Raw genomic sequence first — 15,674 nt, 5'->3', positions numbered from 1 at the left:
AACTTGCTTGCCAGCTACGCGTATTCTACGCATACAGGAATCATTTTCAAAAAATTTACCCTATTTTGATTGTAATCGCTTCCTCTATCAAGATAATTTTATGTGGCACTCATTGTATTATTAATTTTCTTATCTTAATTGGCAACTAGCATGTCAATCTCGACAAAAAAGTATATCTACTAAATAAATTATTTTTCAAACTCTTTCAAACTAGTTTGACAAACAGTTTGAATTTTCAAACCTGTACGATTGGCTCGTTTGAGTTGACTTGAATTATTTCTCAGAAGGATTGACTTGAGTTTGACTTGAAATTAAGTCAAGCTCAAGTCAAGTTCAAACATTCAAGTCAAACTTGTGCAACTCTAATAGCGCGACATGCTTGCGTAATTCTTTCTCGGAATTTCCCAAGTGGCGCAGGTTGAGTTTTATAAACAACTGACCTGAGGTAACCCCATAGAAATAAATCAGGTGGCAGTAAGCCTGGTAACCTCGGTGGCCCACAATAGGACTTCTCCTTCCAATCCATTTGTTCAGATAATTAGTATCCAACCAGTGCCTAACGGAAGCTGGATAGTGAGGAGGTGCTCCATCTTGTTGGAAGTGCAGCAAATCTTCGTATAGAGCTAGGTTGCCTTGGTCGTCCCTTTGATTCTCTAATTCATGTACAATTAAAGGTTCGATGGTGTTTTCCAGCATATCGAGATAAATATCGCCACTTAAATTGCCTGGTATGAACAAGGGGCCAATTATAGCATCGCTTGATATTCCTACCCAAACATTCAGTTTTTGAGGATATTGAGTGTGACTTTCTCTAAATCAATGCTGGTCCGCATCACTCTAGTACCGACAGTTTTGTTTATTTACATTACCATTCAGCATAAAAGTACATTCATCAGTGAAACAAATATTTTTTAACATTCCCGGTTCAACGCGAATTCTTTAACTCATGCGTTACATTGCGATGAACAATGCTGGATCATCATTGCCTAGTTCTTGAAGAATTTGTGTTTTGTACGGGTGAAACTTATGTAATTTCAACACCTTTCTAACCGACTCACGTGAAAGTCCTGTCATTGCAGACACTTGACGTGTTGATGCAGTAAGCTCTATTGCAAAATTTCCAAGTACCTCAATTCGGGATGCTTCATTCAGTAATCTGGGGCATCCCTTTTTTTATTTTGCACTGATCCCGTTTTTCTAAACTTTTCAACTAAATAGCGGACATACACGTGACTTACATTTTTGTCCGAATGCTTTTCATTAAATATTTGAGTTGTTTGTAAATAACACTGGTTCAGGTATACTGTAAACCATCGTGACAACTACAGTTGAATGACAGTAGTACCTACCGATCGTACAAATGATGAAAACTAATGATGTTCAAAAGTCTCAAATAAACCAAAAATTATTGAATCTGACAGAACCCAAAAACAGATGTTTTCAACTTGTTTCAATAACCGCAAATTGTTTTTATTTAACAAAAAAAAGTACCGACGGACACTTCTTATCATTCAAAATAATAGTACGGAAGATAGCATTACAAATACAAAAGTCATAGTAAGATGGCTGATATTAACACCCTGTATAATTATTATTTATACCATTGGATAGCATTTTTTACAGTCTTTTCAATGATGTATCACAAGTAGGGGTTTGCAATTTAAAACTTTTTGGTTGGGGTGGGTGGGGCCTAGGGGGTTGATGGGGGTGAGTTCTCTTTCATGTCATTTTAGTTACCCCTTACTATCCTAGAAACGGTTTCAAGAATTTTTCGATATCAGCTTTTGTTCGTCAGATATAGCCCATTGTAAGTTTTAAAATTGACACACTGTATAAGAAAATTCTATGTAAAATTTTACACGCCATGAGCGAAAGGGTTCAAGATTACTGAACCGGTCCATCTCTATATGAAGACAGGTTAATTTCTTCGTTTTCAACCTGGTCAGTACATTGAAGTCATCTCTCTGACTATATTTCTAAACTAATTTTTGCACTTTATACAAGCGAACAGTGATGAGATGGTGTCACGAGGGGTTAGTATCGGAAATTGACACGAACCCCACTAACTCCAGCCTCCCCGAACCCCCCCGTTCTCATTGTCTCTCGAGCGCTATCTCCTCTTCGTTGCCGTGTTCATTGGAGTTGTAATAAAATTTCGTTATTTAGTTTTCATCGTTCATTAGATTGCGTATTAGCCACGTAGTCGCCTTCCCGTTTTATTCTTTTGTGTCGCTATGATGGCGCCTTCTGCTTTATCGTCGCTTTAGATGGGTTTAATAACGCAGCTTTATGGTTAGTAGTACAGATAATATCTGATGTCGACTGTTTGTATTAAGAGATCTTTACTCCCAACATTACTATGTCGGTAAAGTTTATTGACCAATAGGAAAACTGAAAATGAAGTAATGGAAAGGACTTGTTGTAATTTTCACAAAAATGTTAATACGACTGTAAGTTTATTTCGGTAACCACCCAGATTTCCAAAGTGAAAGGACACCGCACACATCTTATGGAAAATATAATGTCACTCAAATGCAATAAAATTTATGATTCGTCTCGAAATTACAATCATTTTATATCATTGCGCATCTCTCAATTATTATTAATAACGGCGTAAATTGTAATTAAAGTTTATGGAAATCACATTTTTGAAGTCCATGAAACTGTCATTCATGAATGCTATTAATCTAGCGGCTATTGAAAACATCTTAATCTAGCGTGAGCTAAGCCGATTAGAGGAACTATATAATATACCTAATTTATTGTCTATAACAGGGGTCACCAATTGGAAGACCGCGGTCCACATCCGGGCCGTGGGCTAGTTTTGTGCGGACCGCCATCGAATTCAAAATATAGTGTTTGGCAATTTTGAAAATGTTTGGCCATAACATTGTGTACTACGTTTGACTCAACTTATGTGTGCGGAGCCGCTTTTTCAAGACTGAACTTTATTAAAAATCGGTACAGATCTCGGCTAACAGATGAATATCTTAACTCCCTAATAAGAATCAGTTGCACCAAACTCACTCCAAACTTCAGACAGGTTGTACATAATAAAAAATGTCAATTTTCTCACTGATAATTTAATTTTTTAAAGAGTTTTCCCCTTATTGTTATACATACTTATTATCCTCATTAATTTTGAATTTAAGCGAACTGCTATATAAAATTGTCACGTGCGTTTTTTAATTCATTTCCTCTCTGTAGATTTAAGTGGGAGTACTTTTCAGCTGTGCATTTAATTGAAATAGTTTTCAGATTTAATAAGTTTGCAACAAACAGCTTGAAACTAATTTAGAAAATATAACATGTTAATTACCATTTTGTACTATGATTACTTATTTTAAATTTTTCAGTTTCAATAACTGGATTTAAAGAAAGTTAATAACTATGTACAAAACTGAAAATGTCTAAAAACTTGAGAAAGACGTCATTAAAATTCACAATATAAATTCTTATCTTTTAAAATATCACTCTGTGGCTGTGTTCAAAATAAAATTTTTCTGATTCGTTTTTTTTGCGGATTCCTGTTTAAATATGTCCCCTTTAAACAAATCAGAAGGGTGCCAAGCGAAACAATTATTTTTAAACAAATTCAAAATTACCTTTCTGCTATTTTGGGTAATTTTAAACAAAAAGGGTCTCTTGTAATATTTCTGAAAAGTTGATAGTTTTCGAAATTATAAGCGATTTAAAACCTGAAAAATGCGAAAATAGGCATTTTCGATATTTGAAAACTCATATGAAAATTATTAGTTTTCAGGTGGCCAAGTACCTAAATTGAAGTTTATTCATTCAATTTCAAGATTTTAATGAGTAATCGGGGCTTATTTCGCGCGAATTATCGCGCATAATTAACAATTAAAAACAACGGTCTAAATAATTGAATTAAGGAGGGGGTATGGTTTGAAATCAACATATCAAGCACATTTTCGTGAATTTTTTTCGAAGCTATGGTAGAATTATTCTATTTTTAAATTAAATAAACATATTCAGTACAATTTGAAGAATATTTAAGAAAAAATTCAATCCAAAATATTGAAAAATAAGCCATTGGTGACAAATTTTGGCAGGTAGCTCAAAAAAAAATGGATTTTGCGGTGGACATCAGAACTCATCACTGGATCATACGAAATAAAAAATTCAAAAAGATTTAATTAGCTTATGAGTTTCACGAGGTAACAACGTCGAGTTTTTTTATTTTTAATGATTTGTGAATTTTTTAGATCACTCAGAAGTCAAAAATATGAAATTTTTGATAAAAATTTTGTGAAAACCAACAGATTTAATATTGTTGAACAAAAAATAAGCGCAAAATGAAAAATATCTCGACGTTGTTACCTCACGAAATGTCTAAAGAAAATCTATGCAAAATTTCAGTTAGATCGGTCAAGTAGTTTTTCAGTTACAATGTCCACCGCATTTGAAAAATCAGTTTTGAGAAAAATGCGTTTTTAAGTTTTGACAACTGCATCTTCATCTGCTTATTTGTCTGCCAAATCGTAAAGTGATGAACATTGGAATATGTTTTTTAAATTGCGGAGTAATCTACAAAAGAGAAGGTGAACAGTTGTTAAACGTTTCTCACTACGCTCAAGCGTGCTGGCGCGAAGCCGCGGCAAAGCGAGACAAAGGTAGGGATATTCAACACTCTGTATATCGGGTAATTTTACTCCGATCAATCTGAAATTTTCAGAGAGTATTCTTGAAAGTATGCGCTTTTATTTGAAATAATAAAAAAAATTAAATATTTCAAACCATCCCCCCCCTTAAACCCCGATTACTCATCAGAATCTTGAAATTGAATGTATAAACTTCAATTTAGGCATTTGACAACCGCAAAAATAATAATTTAAACATGAGTTTTCAAGCTTCAAAAATGCTTATTCATTTTTCAAATTTTAAATCGCTTAAAACCCGAAACCTGTCAAGTTTTGAGAAAATGACAGCTCTTTTTTTGTTTAAGATGACCCAAAAATGCTAAAAAATATGTTCGGGGTAAAAAAGATGATGTTTTGAATTTGTTAAAAAAATTGTTAAACAATTTCTGCCCAAACATTTCGCCCAGCACCCTTCTGGTTTGTTTATAGGGGATATTTTTTAACAAGAATCCGCAAAGAAACAGAATCACAACTAGACACAGGTAGTATTAAATCCGGACCCCGGAAGTGTCATAAGTGTTCGAAACGGACCCTCAGGGAAACTAATTGGTGACCCCTGATCTATAAGATAAGAGTTCGCCCAATCTTTACTAAAAGTATTCTCTGAGATATGTACTGACAATCTTTAATTTGATCTTTATATTTTGTTTTGATCATTATTGTTATGCCTTCTTTTGCTTTTTCTTGTTTCGGAACCCCACTATATATTAGTAAATATTCTCCAAGCCGCGTTTGTCCTTTCCTCTTTGCTTCCTGTAGGGCGCAGATATCTATTAATTTGATGTTCTCTCAATTCTTTTTCTAGTTCCTGATCTCGGTTATTTAGGCTTTTGATGTTCCACGTAGCCACTCTCATTATATTTTTCGTTTTCTGGTTCGTCGTACTTTTTCTCACCTTTGTCGTTACCATATTTTCCAGCCTAGTCCGAGGCTCTTCACCAGTTATTTTTATATATGGCAGGCTGCTAACCTAATCCTACAACCCTCCTACTTTATCTGGGCTTGGGACCGGCAACATAACCGACCAAGCTACTCGATCCACCTAGTGGGTAATGCAGGCGGAGTTATAATATATTTATTAAGATAACATAGTTATGATAAGATGTAAAGGAAAACTATCGCAACCTATCAAGTATGAAACTGGCATTAGACAAGGAGATTCGCTGAGTCCATTAATATTTAATCTGATAATGGATGAAACCTTAAAGCTAAAAAAACAAGAGGATATAGAATGGGACAGAAGAAAATAAAGGTAATATGCTAAGCCGACGACGCCATAATAACAGCCGAAAATGAAGATAACCTACAAAGATTAATTATTAAAGAATTCGAAGACACGGCGCTCATATATAACATGGTGATCTCAACAGAGAAAACTAAATCGATAGTGATATCAGCGGAATCTAGACGATGTAAACTGGTCGTGAATAGCAAAATAATAGAACGAGTGATGGAAACAGAATACATACTTGGGAATAAAACTGTCAAGCTATGGAAAACTAGAAGAAGAAATACAAAAACAAGTGAACATGGAGAACAGAGCAGCAGGATGTCTCAACAACACAATCTGGAGAATCAAATACCTCACAACAGGAACGAAAACCAGGATATATAAATCAACAATAAGACCGATAATGACGAACACAACGCAAACAAGAGCAGATACAGCGAAAACAATAAGACTGTTGGAAACAGCAGAAATAAAAGTCTTACGAAAAATAACAAACCAAAATCTAAAAGACAGAGTAAGAAGTGAGGAAATACGAGCGAGATGTGGTATATCGGATATAAACATGTGGACCAAAAGAAGAAAAATGGAATGGAATCAACAGATCATAGAAAGAATGACAGAAAATAGAGTAGTACGAATAGCAAGAGACAAATCGCCAAATGGGAAAAAATCATTGGGACGACCGAGGAAAAGATGGTCAGATAACGTTAATGAAACAAAAAAACGAGGTAAAACAGGCTTGAGTATTTACAAAGTAGGAGGAAGAAGAAAATAAGAGTAGGCTTCGCTCTTAATCCATTCGCTGCCAATCATGCGCCAGGCAGCGTGTGATATGGTTACTTCAGTCAGGCGCCATTCAACAAAGTGCCTACTAACTGAACTGAGTTCCATCCTCTTCGACATGCAGCGAATATGCTAATACCTGTAGAAATATTTATGAACTCGCGAGTCACAAAATCAATTTTCTCTTTTTTAACACTCATTTACATACCCATTTGACTTTAGATTTCTTTATATCAATTTAGGCCGTTATTAAGCAAAATTCAGAGTTGGCGCAATGATATGAAATGATTGTAATTTCGAGACCAATCTATTCATGTAAATTTATTTCATTTGTGTGCGGTGTCCTTTTAATACAAGAGCAAATTGTCTGTACCAATGATCATTTTTCAAAATCTGATGTACTCAGGAGTTTGTCTTTCCGTTTTCTTGTGCTGCTTTTACCTAAACAGTTTCCTTTAGTGTTTACGATGTAAATTGTTTTTCTATTTTTCAATGTGCCTCCAGTACGTTGTCGTTCCATCGTTTTGTTCTCTTCTCACGTCTTCTTCGTCTTTCTATTGCGGAACCGTCCCTCGCCGTCCTTACTGCTCAATTTGTTGTCATTCGGCTTATGTGGTCATTCCGTTTTACTCTTCTGTTTCTTACCCAGTTATTAGTATCGTATATCTGTACTTCTATAACTCTGTCCCATAGTGTCTTACAATTGATTTTTTGAAGGATTTTCATCTCTGCTGTTTTTAGCATTCTTTTTATTCTCTCCGTAGCAGGTCGTGTTTCTGCCATGTCATTATTGATCTGATGACTGTTTTGTAATTCTTGCCATTCATTTCGTTTCCGATATTTTTATTTCTCCATTTCGTTTCATTCAGGCAACCCGCGGTTCTGTTTGCTTTATTCACTTAGTGTTTTATGCGTGATATTTTACTATATTACGTCTTAAAACCCTTATACAAATGTTTCATGTAACAATATTGAGAATTTCATTTTCTAAAGCTCTCGTAGCCCTAAAAAACTACCCTACCAGCTATTCTGAATTAATTTAATAAATTCCCAGAATAATTTAGGGATTTAATTAAGAAGAGAGACTTTTAGTGACGAACATCACAAATATGATGGCGCACGCGACATGGCGTGCACTCGTACCCATCTATCAGGAAGGAGTGAGGGGTTGACAGGCTAGTTAACCCCCCAGTGCCGCTACCATCCCCCCGTACAGGTCGACGGGAGAGCTGCACCCATCTACCGCACCTACGAAAATATCTAGCAGGGTGTGATGCGGACAAGCCTGTTCCGGCTACTGTCATAGTCCCCAAGGGGTTGAGGGTGGAGTTTTGGCCCGTCCTGAAGGTGGAAATTGAATATTGTGTGATTAAAATAGAGCAAAATAGAAGTTTTCACGAAAATAATGATGGATACACTTGATTCCAAAACACATATAATAAATAGGTCTAAATTTAGTTATTAGTTCTTTTGTTTCACTTTTTTTATTAAAATGAGCAGATATACAGAGTGGGCCAAAGAAAACAGTCCACCTCGATATTTGGCAGTATTTTTAGATTTTAAGGAAATGACGAAACAGGTCGGTTTTTCATCTACGGGGGACACATTTTTACGGTACATACATTTGTCATTTGTCAACCTCCCTTCCATTTTCCCCACCCCTTACTTTTAAATAGAGAATAGGGGTCCTGTGCTAGCTCATTTAAAAGGTTATTCAGTTCTCTATTCAGTAATATAAACATTAACATATGTAATTATTTATACAGGGTGTCCAAAAAAAATGTTCTGGAAACATCGATGTTTTTACAAATGTCGAGTAATGTGAAAATAATAAATTAGTAATATATAAACGTGATTTAATTGTTGAAAAACGTGGTGTAACTGTCTAATCTTAGTTCACTATGCGAACTGGCACTCAGGTTAGGGGCAGTGGTCACTATCATCTCGGTTTCCACTAGATATAAAAAAAATTGCACTTCAAAAATTAAAAAAATTAAATTGCATAGCAGTGGACGTGGACAAATTAAAATAGGACGAGTTATACAGGGTGTAACAAAAATACAGGTCATAAATTATACCACATATTCTGGGACCAAAAATAGTTCGATTGAACCTAACTCACCTTAGTACAAATGTGCAAATAAAAAATGTTACAGCTCTTTGAAGTCACAAAATGAAAATCGGTTTTTTCCAATATATCGAAAACTATTCGAGATTTTTTATTGAAAGTGGACATGTGGTATTCTTATGACAGGAAAATCTTAAAAAAAAATTATAGTGAAAGTTGTGCACTCCATAAAAATTTTATGGAGGTTTTGTTCCCTCAAACTCCCCCAAACTTTTGCGTACGTTCCAATTAAATTATTATTGTGGTACCATCAGTTAAACACAATGTTTTTAAAACTTTTTTGCCTCTTAGTAGTTTTTCGTAAAGCCAGTGTTTATCGAGATATTTTGAATATTTGTCAAATCCACCACATTTTTGTATAGGGTTACGTATGACTATAGAGACCTGGTAATAACATGAAAATGTACATTTTTAGGTATGTTTTGAACAAATTTAAAAAAGAAGCCATATTCACATAAAAGATGCCTTATCGAAAAAATAGTAAGACGCAAAAAAGTTTTAAAAACACTGTGTTTAACTAATGGTACCACGATAATAGTTTAATTGGAACGTATACAAATATTTGCGGGGTTTAAAGGAACAAAACCCCCATACAATTTTTATGTAAACATTAAAAAAGAAGCCGCATCTCGATAAAAACTAGATTACCGAAAAAATACTAAGAGTCAAAAAAGTTTTAATATTATTGTGTTTACATAATGGTACCACAATAATAATTTAATTGGAACGTACGCAAAAGTTTGGGGGGTTTAAGGGAACAAAACCCCCAAAAAAATTTTTATGGAGTGCACAAATTTCACTATAAATTTTTTTTAAGATTTTCCTGCCATAAGAATGCCACTTGTCTATTTTCAATAAAAAATCCCTAAGAGTTTTCGATATATGAATAAAATCGATTTTCATTTTGTAACTTCAAAGGGCTGTAACTTTTTTTATGTGCACATTTGTACTAAGGTAAGTTAGGTTAAATCGATCTATTTTTGGTCCCAGAATATGTGATTTAATTTATGACCTGCATTTTTGTTACACCCTGTATATTTACGTAATTCAATAGTGATAATTAACTTGAAATTAGTGCTGATGACTCTGAGCCATCTGATTATTCTAGCAAGTAAAATCTTCATGTATGCTAGATTATATGGAATATTTTATTGTTCCTCAGATTATGAAATATTTGCTGAAATACCTGTTATTAAGGACGAATTCACTAACATATCTGAAACAGAACATACATAAAGTATGTTCACAGCTGCAACTTGGGTAGACGAAGATCCGGAGATGCGCAGTTTTCCCTTTACAAAAAATAGTTTATTATTGATTGACCCTCCTGTCAACCCAAAACTTATAGACTATTTAAGATTAATGATGAGATAAAGAAACCGTGTGTAGAGGTAACCAGTGCTCCATTAGCCAAAGGGGAACCGAAAGTTTCCAAAAAGTAAAATCTTGAAATATAGATAATCTTACATTTTTGAAATGCTCAGTAATATTATGAAATAATCTAAACAATATGTTTCGACTAGTCTTATCTACTTTGAATAATATTCAAATATTTATAGGCCTACCCTCAATTGTTAAAATATAAAATAAAAAATCTATATTCTACATTCACAATCAAGATGCAGTAGAAGTAGAAGTAAACAAACCGAGACACGTTAACTGTTACAAGGAGCACTCCTGAATCGTGATTTACAATGTATAAAATTTGTAAATCATCATTTGGGATTTAGAATGTCCTTCCTTTCATGTTGGAACATGAAAGGAAGCCCTAATACAATTTGGAGAAAAATGGCCAGTAGTATTAGAGAGACTGCTATTGAAATACTTGGGAAAACGTCAGGAAAAAAGTTTGAGGATAAAGAAACTTGGTGGTGGTCAAACGAAGTACAAGGAAAAATAAAAGAGAAGAGAAAATTATATGAAAAGTGGCAAGAAACCAGATCCGACACAGATCTTCAAAACTATATGTTGGCGAAAAAGGAAGCGAAAGTAGCGGTAGCAAAAGCCAAAGCAGAAGCGTATTCAAACCTATACGATCAACTTGATATCAGGGAAGGCGAAACGAAGATATATAAAATAGCCAAACAGAGAGCAAAGAAAGCAAAGGATTTTAATCAGATTAGATGTATCCGAGATGAAAATAATAAAATACTAGTTCACGAAAGGGATGTCAAAAAGAGATGGAGAAAGTACTTTGACAGCTTATTAAATGAAGAATTTGACAGACAGCCTGTAGAGTCAACGGAGACAGTAGCAGCAATGGTCACCAAAATAACCAACGAGGAAGTGGCTCAAGCGCTTCAAAAAATAAAGAAAGGAAAAGCGGTAGGACCAGATGATATTTCTGGGTAAGTATGGAGAGCATTGGGAGAGACAGGAACAAGGTGGCTAGCAGGTCTGTTTAATAGAATTATGGAAGTCTGACAAATGCCAGACGAATGGAGAAGCAGTATACTGGTACCTGTTTACAAAAACAAGGGAGATATACAACAATGTACAAACTATAGGGCTATAAAACTGCTTAGCCACACCATGAAAATATGGGAAAGAGTAATTGATAGACGGATACGTGAAGAGACCGAAATATCCTAGAATCAATTTGGCTTTATGCAGGGTAGATCAACAACAGATGCAATTTTCATTATAAGGCAGTTGATGAAAAATACAGGAGTAAAGAAACAAACGCTCATATGGTATTCATTGATCTTGAGAAAGCATATGATAGAGTTCCTCGAGAGATTCTGTGGTGGGCACTCAATAAGAAAGGAGTCTCTGGTGAATATGTAAAGATTGTGAGGGATATGTATGAGGGAGTAACGACTAGTGTTAGGACAGGTGTGGGAGAGACTGATAAATTTCATGTGAACGTAAGATTGCACCAAGGCCCTGTTCTTAGTCCGTATTTATTCTCATTAGCTTTGGACCAGATAACAGCGAAACTACAGGGTAACATTCCATGGTGCTTAATGTATGCTGATGATGTCGTGTTAGTAGGAAATAGTGAAAGAGACTTAGAACAAAAACTGGAACAGTGGAGACAAGCTCTGGAGGAAAAAGGTTTAAAACTTAGTAGGACAAAAACAGAGTATTTGGAATGTTCATTTAAATATGGAGCTACTACAAATAAAATGGTATCTTTGGATGGTGAAATGATTGTGAAAAGCAATAGTTTTAAGTACCTAGGATCAGTATTACAGAGTAATGGAGAAATAAATGGAGATGTATGCAGTAGAATTAGGGCTGGTTGGATGAAGTGGAAAGAAGCGAGTGGTGTGTTGTGTGACAGAAAAATTCCAATGAAGCTGAAGGGAAAATTCTATAAAACAGCCATAAGACCGGCTATGATGTATGGAACTGAATGTTGGGCAGTGAAAAAGAAAGAGGAACAACGAATGCATGTGGCGGAAATCAGAATGCTTAGATGGATGAGTGAAGTGACAAAGAAGGATAAAATTAGAAATGAGTATATTAGGGGAAGTCTAGGTGTGGCACCAATTGATGCCAAAATGAGAGAGCATAGGTTAAGATGGTTTGGTCATGTTCAACGTCGAGACGTTAATCACCCAATACGAAGAATAGCTGAAGTGCAGATTCCTAGAAGGAGTAGGAGAGGAAGACCAAAGAAGACCTGGGGGGAGACGATAAGGCAGGACATGTTGGTAACGTCTGTATGTACCCTGACGGTTAACAGAGGTGACGGTTAATGGAGAGACGCATAATCGAGGTTCCACTGTTACCTTGGTACCGAGGTAGTTGTAGTGTCACTCTTTCTACATGGGTTTGGTTGATGTAGTGTATTTTAGTTGTAATCGAGTTACACTTTCGTGTAGCTCGACATTTATAATTCCCAAGTAATTTTTATCTTCAATACATATACTCGTATTGTATTATAATATGTATTGAAATATTTCGTATTTTATATACAAAAAAATAATATTAAAATGACATCCACACTACTACTCACGCTATTACAATTTTGCCTTTCCGTTCCATAGTCACACACTGCTTGAATATAATAAAAGTACCCTCCGGGCCTATTTAGTTAACTCTCTGAATATTTGGATTAACTCAGGATCAATAGTAATTACAGCTATTAGTTACAGTGGCGTAACCAGGGGATGTACTTTGGGATGTACTTTGAGCTCTACACGCTTAACACCATTACTATTCCATACCCCTAGATACCCTCCAGTGGTTGTAACCCTCCCTTAGTATCATCGTGGTTACGCCGTTCATAGTTAAAACAGAGAAGAAGACGATTGAGAAGTGATATAATGCATGAATTTATACATAATAGTAAACAATCGAAATCTGCGATAAAAATTGCAATTATTGTTTTAATCAATCTAAAAAAAGTACAAAATATAAAATATATACCACAGAAAAAACAATCAATCTAATTTAATTTTGTACAATTTAATAAATTAATAATGAATTAATGAAATGTTTCAGCCCATACCACATACGGTCTGTTGAAAAATAAAGTTATATAAATAAATATATTAACATTTATACACTGACGGACAAAAATATTGCATACATATTTTGAAATTAACGTGTGAAATAACACTTTTTGTGCTGCCCCCAATGTCATAAGAATAGGATTTCTTTTCCGAATGCGATGTTTTAATATATCATATAAATGGTATAATCGGATTTAAACTTAATATGGGCTATATGATGGCCAGTATCTATAGTTTTGCTAGCAGTTGCCGCTAGGGCATCCCTACCATTTCGTTCGTTGCAATCCGTGACTGCACGCCGGGGTTTGTCCTAGTTGGGTCAGAGAGAGCAGCATATGTGCCTCCTGATGAGAGACTAATTAGTTTCGAAACCGGTAGAGGTGCTTGTTGCACTCTCTGATTGAACTAGAATAATGATGCGGCTGTAGTTTCGTGTGGCAACGAAATTGAAAATGATTATTCATTTTTGTCTATAGTTTTTAAATTGAATCTCATCAAGGTAAGTATTCACTATTCTACCGACATGAAGACCTGCGTCATGGTGCATTAACACGAATTTTTTATCCAATATGGCTGGTAAATGGCAAAACATGATCATCTAAAATGTTTTTAATGTACATATCAGCTGTCATTCACCCAATCACCTCCACAAGTTCAGTAACTCCTTTCCAAGAAATACCACTCCATAGCACTTCTTCTCATTGTTTGATTTGCGTGTATAGAATAAATTGCTATGTAGAAATGCTATCAATGAGTGTCCCCGTTTAGGATTTAGTCCTCTTCAGGGTTTGTAGTGAATGTAAAATGTGGCCGCAAAAGCAAACAGTCCGAAAAACACACTGGGGCAAGTGTCGTGTCCTGGTGTTTCTGGTTTCCTGGGTTATGCCGGACGGTGGTGTCCAGAAGGCTAAAAAGGCAATAGAGAAGAAAGTTTGATGGAGTTGTTGTTGGTTCCATAGACATTTACGTGTACTGTCCGTGCTTTACTCTCGACCAGTCTCCCTAGAAACCATTGTACGCCAACTGGTAGAACCAGCGGCCCTCGTGGGCGGTCAGGAGGTGGCTTTTGAGCGCAGCGTGGACAGTGAGCGTTCGAGTGATGAAAATAGTTGCGGCTATTTTCTTGGGACGAACAGGTATAATTGTGCAATGAAGTTGGGAAACCGCAAAAAGCCAACTTCTCTCTGTTCGGGGTAGGGATGAGGATGTGTTATAGGTGGGTGCGGAAGGCTAACGGGGTAGCCTCGAGGATGTTTTCGTATTCTACTGGGAGTTCGTCAATGCATGTTTGCATTAGAGCAGACGGTAGATGAATCTTTTTGCGTTTGGGCTTTCGGTAGAATACGTGGCCGGAAGATGAACAGGAACATTTGAGACATTCTTGTGTGTCGGGGGGGGGACCGTTGATTACTATGATTGTGAAGTTCCTGTTCAGAGAGTTTATTCTCTCACTGATTTTGGGGATGTTTGAGATGTTATGGATTTCGTTTGAGGGATATCTCCAGTGCTCGTAGTTGCATCTACGCAAGATTCTACGTTCCACTCGCAACAACCTCTCTTTTTTTGCTCTAGCGCAAAGAGAGTAGAGGCATGATTTGTACTCAATGACGGGTCGAATAAAGGTCTTGTAAGTGTGTATGAGAGTCTTCTTGTGTGTCTTGCCAATTCGTCCAGAGAGAGGTTTGAGAAGTCTGGCCCTGTTCCTTACCCTATCTAAAGTTGCCTTTAGATCTGCGTCCCAGTTAAGAGTCCTGGTGAACAGTACTCCCAAGTAGGTCGCAGTCGGGCTAACAACAAGCCTTTCTCCCAACAATCTCAGTGGATATTGGTCGTCTTCATTTTTTATGATTCTTTGTGACACAGAAGGGGCGCGAAACACAATTGTTGTTGTTTTGTTCGCGTTCAGCGTGACTCTCCACTTACAACACCAGTCCCCGACCACGTCCAACAGAGCCTGGGCTCTTCTGTGGATGAGTAATGGGTTGTATCGAGAGGTTGTCGTGAGTAGAGGCGTGCCGTCTGCATAGAGAAACAGCCGAGTGCCTGGGATATTTTGGTTTGTGATATCGCTGTTGTAGATGATGTACAACAGTGGAGCTAGGACTGAACCCTGGGGAACTCCAACTTGTGGAGTGAAGGGGGTAGACTTTTGATCGCTTACTTTTACTCTGACAGTTCGGTTGTGGAGGTATGAGTGTACAATTTTGGTAAATTGTAATGGTAGCCCGATGTCCAGAAGTTTCCGAACAAGTCCGTCGTGCCAGACCTGATCGAAAGCCTTCTGCACATCTAGGAATGTGGCTATGGCGAATGAACCATCGTTGATGGTTTGAGTAACTTTAGTTGTGAAATCTATTAATGCATGTTGAGTAGATTTACCTGACTGGAATCCGTATTGGAATTTTGGT

This window comes from Diabrotica virgifera, chromosome 1 (assembly GCF_917563875.1).
Source record: "Diabrotica virgifera virgifera chromosome 1, PGI_DIABVI_V3a".
NCBI classification, from domain to species: Eukaryota; Metazoa; Arthropoda; class Insecta; order Coleoptera; family Chrysomelidae; genus Diabrotica; species Diabrotica virgifera.
Note: the sequence above shows the minus strand (reverse complement) of the source record.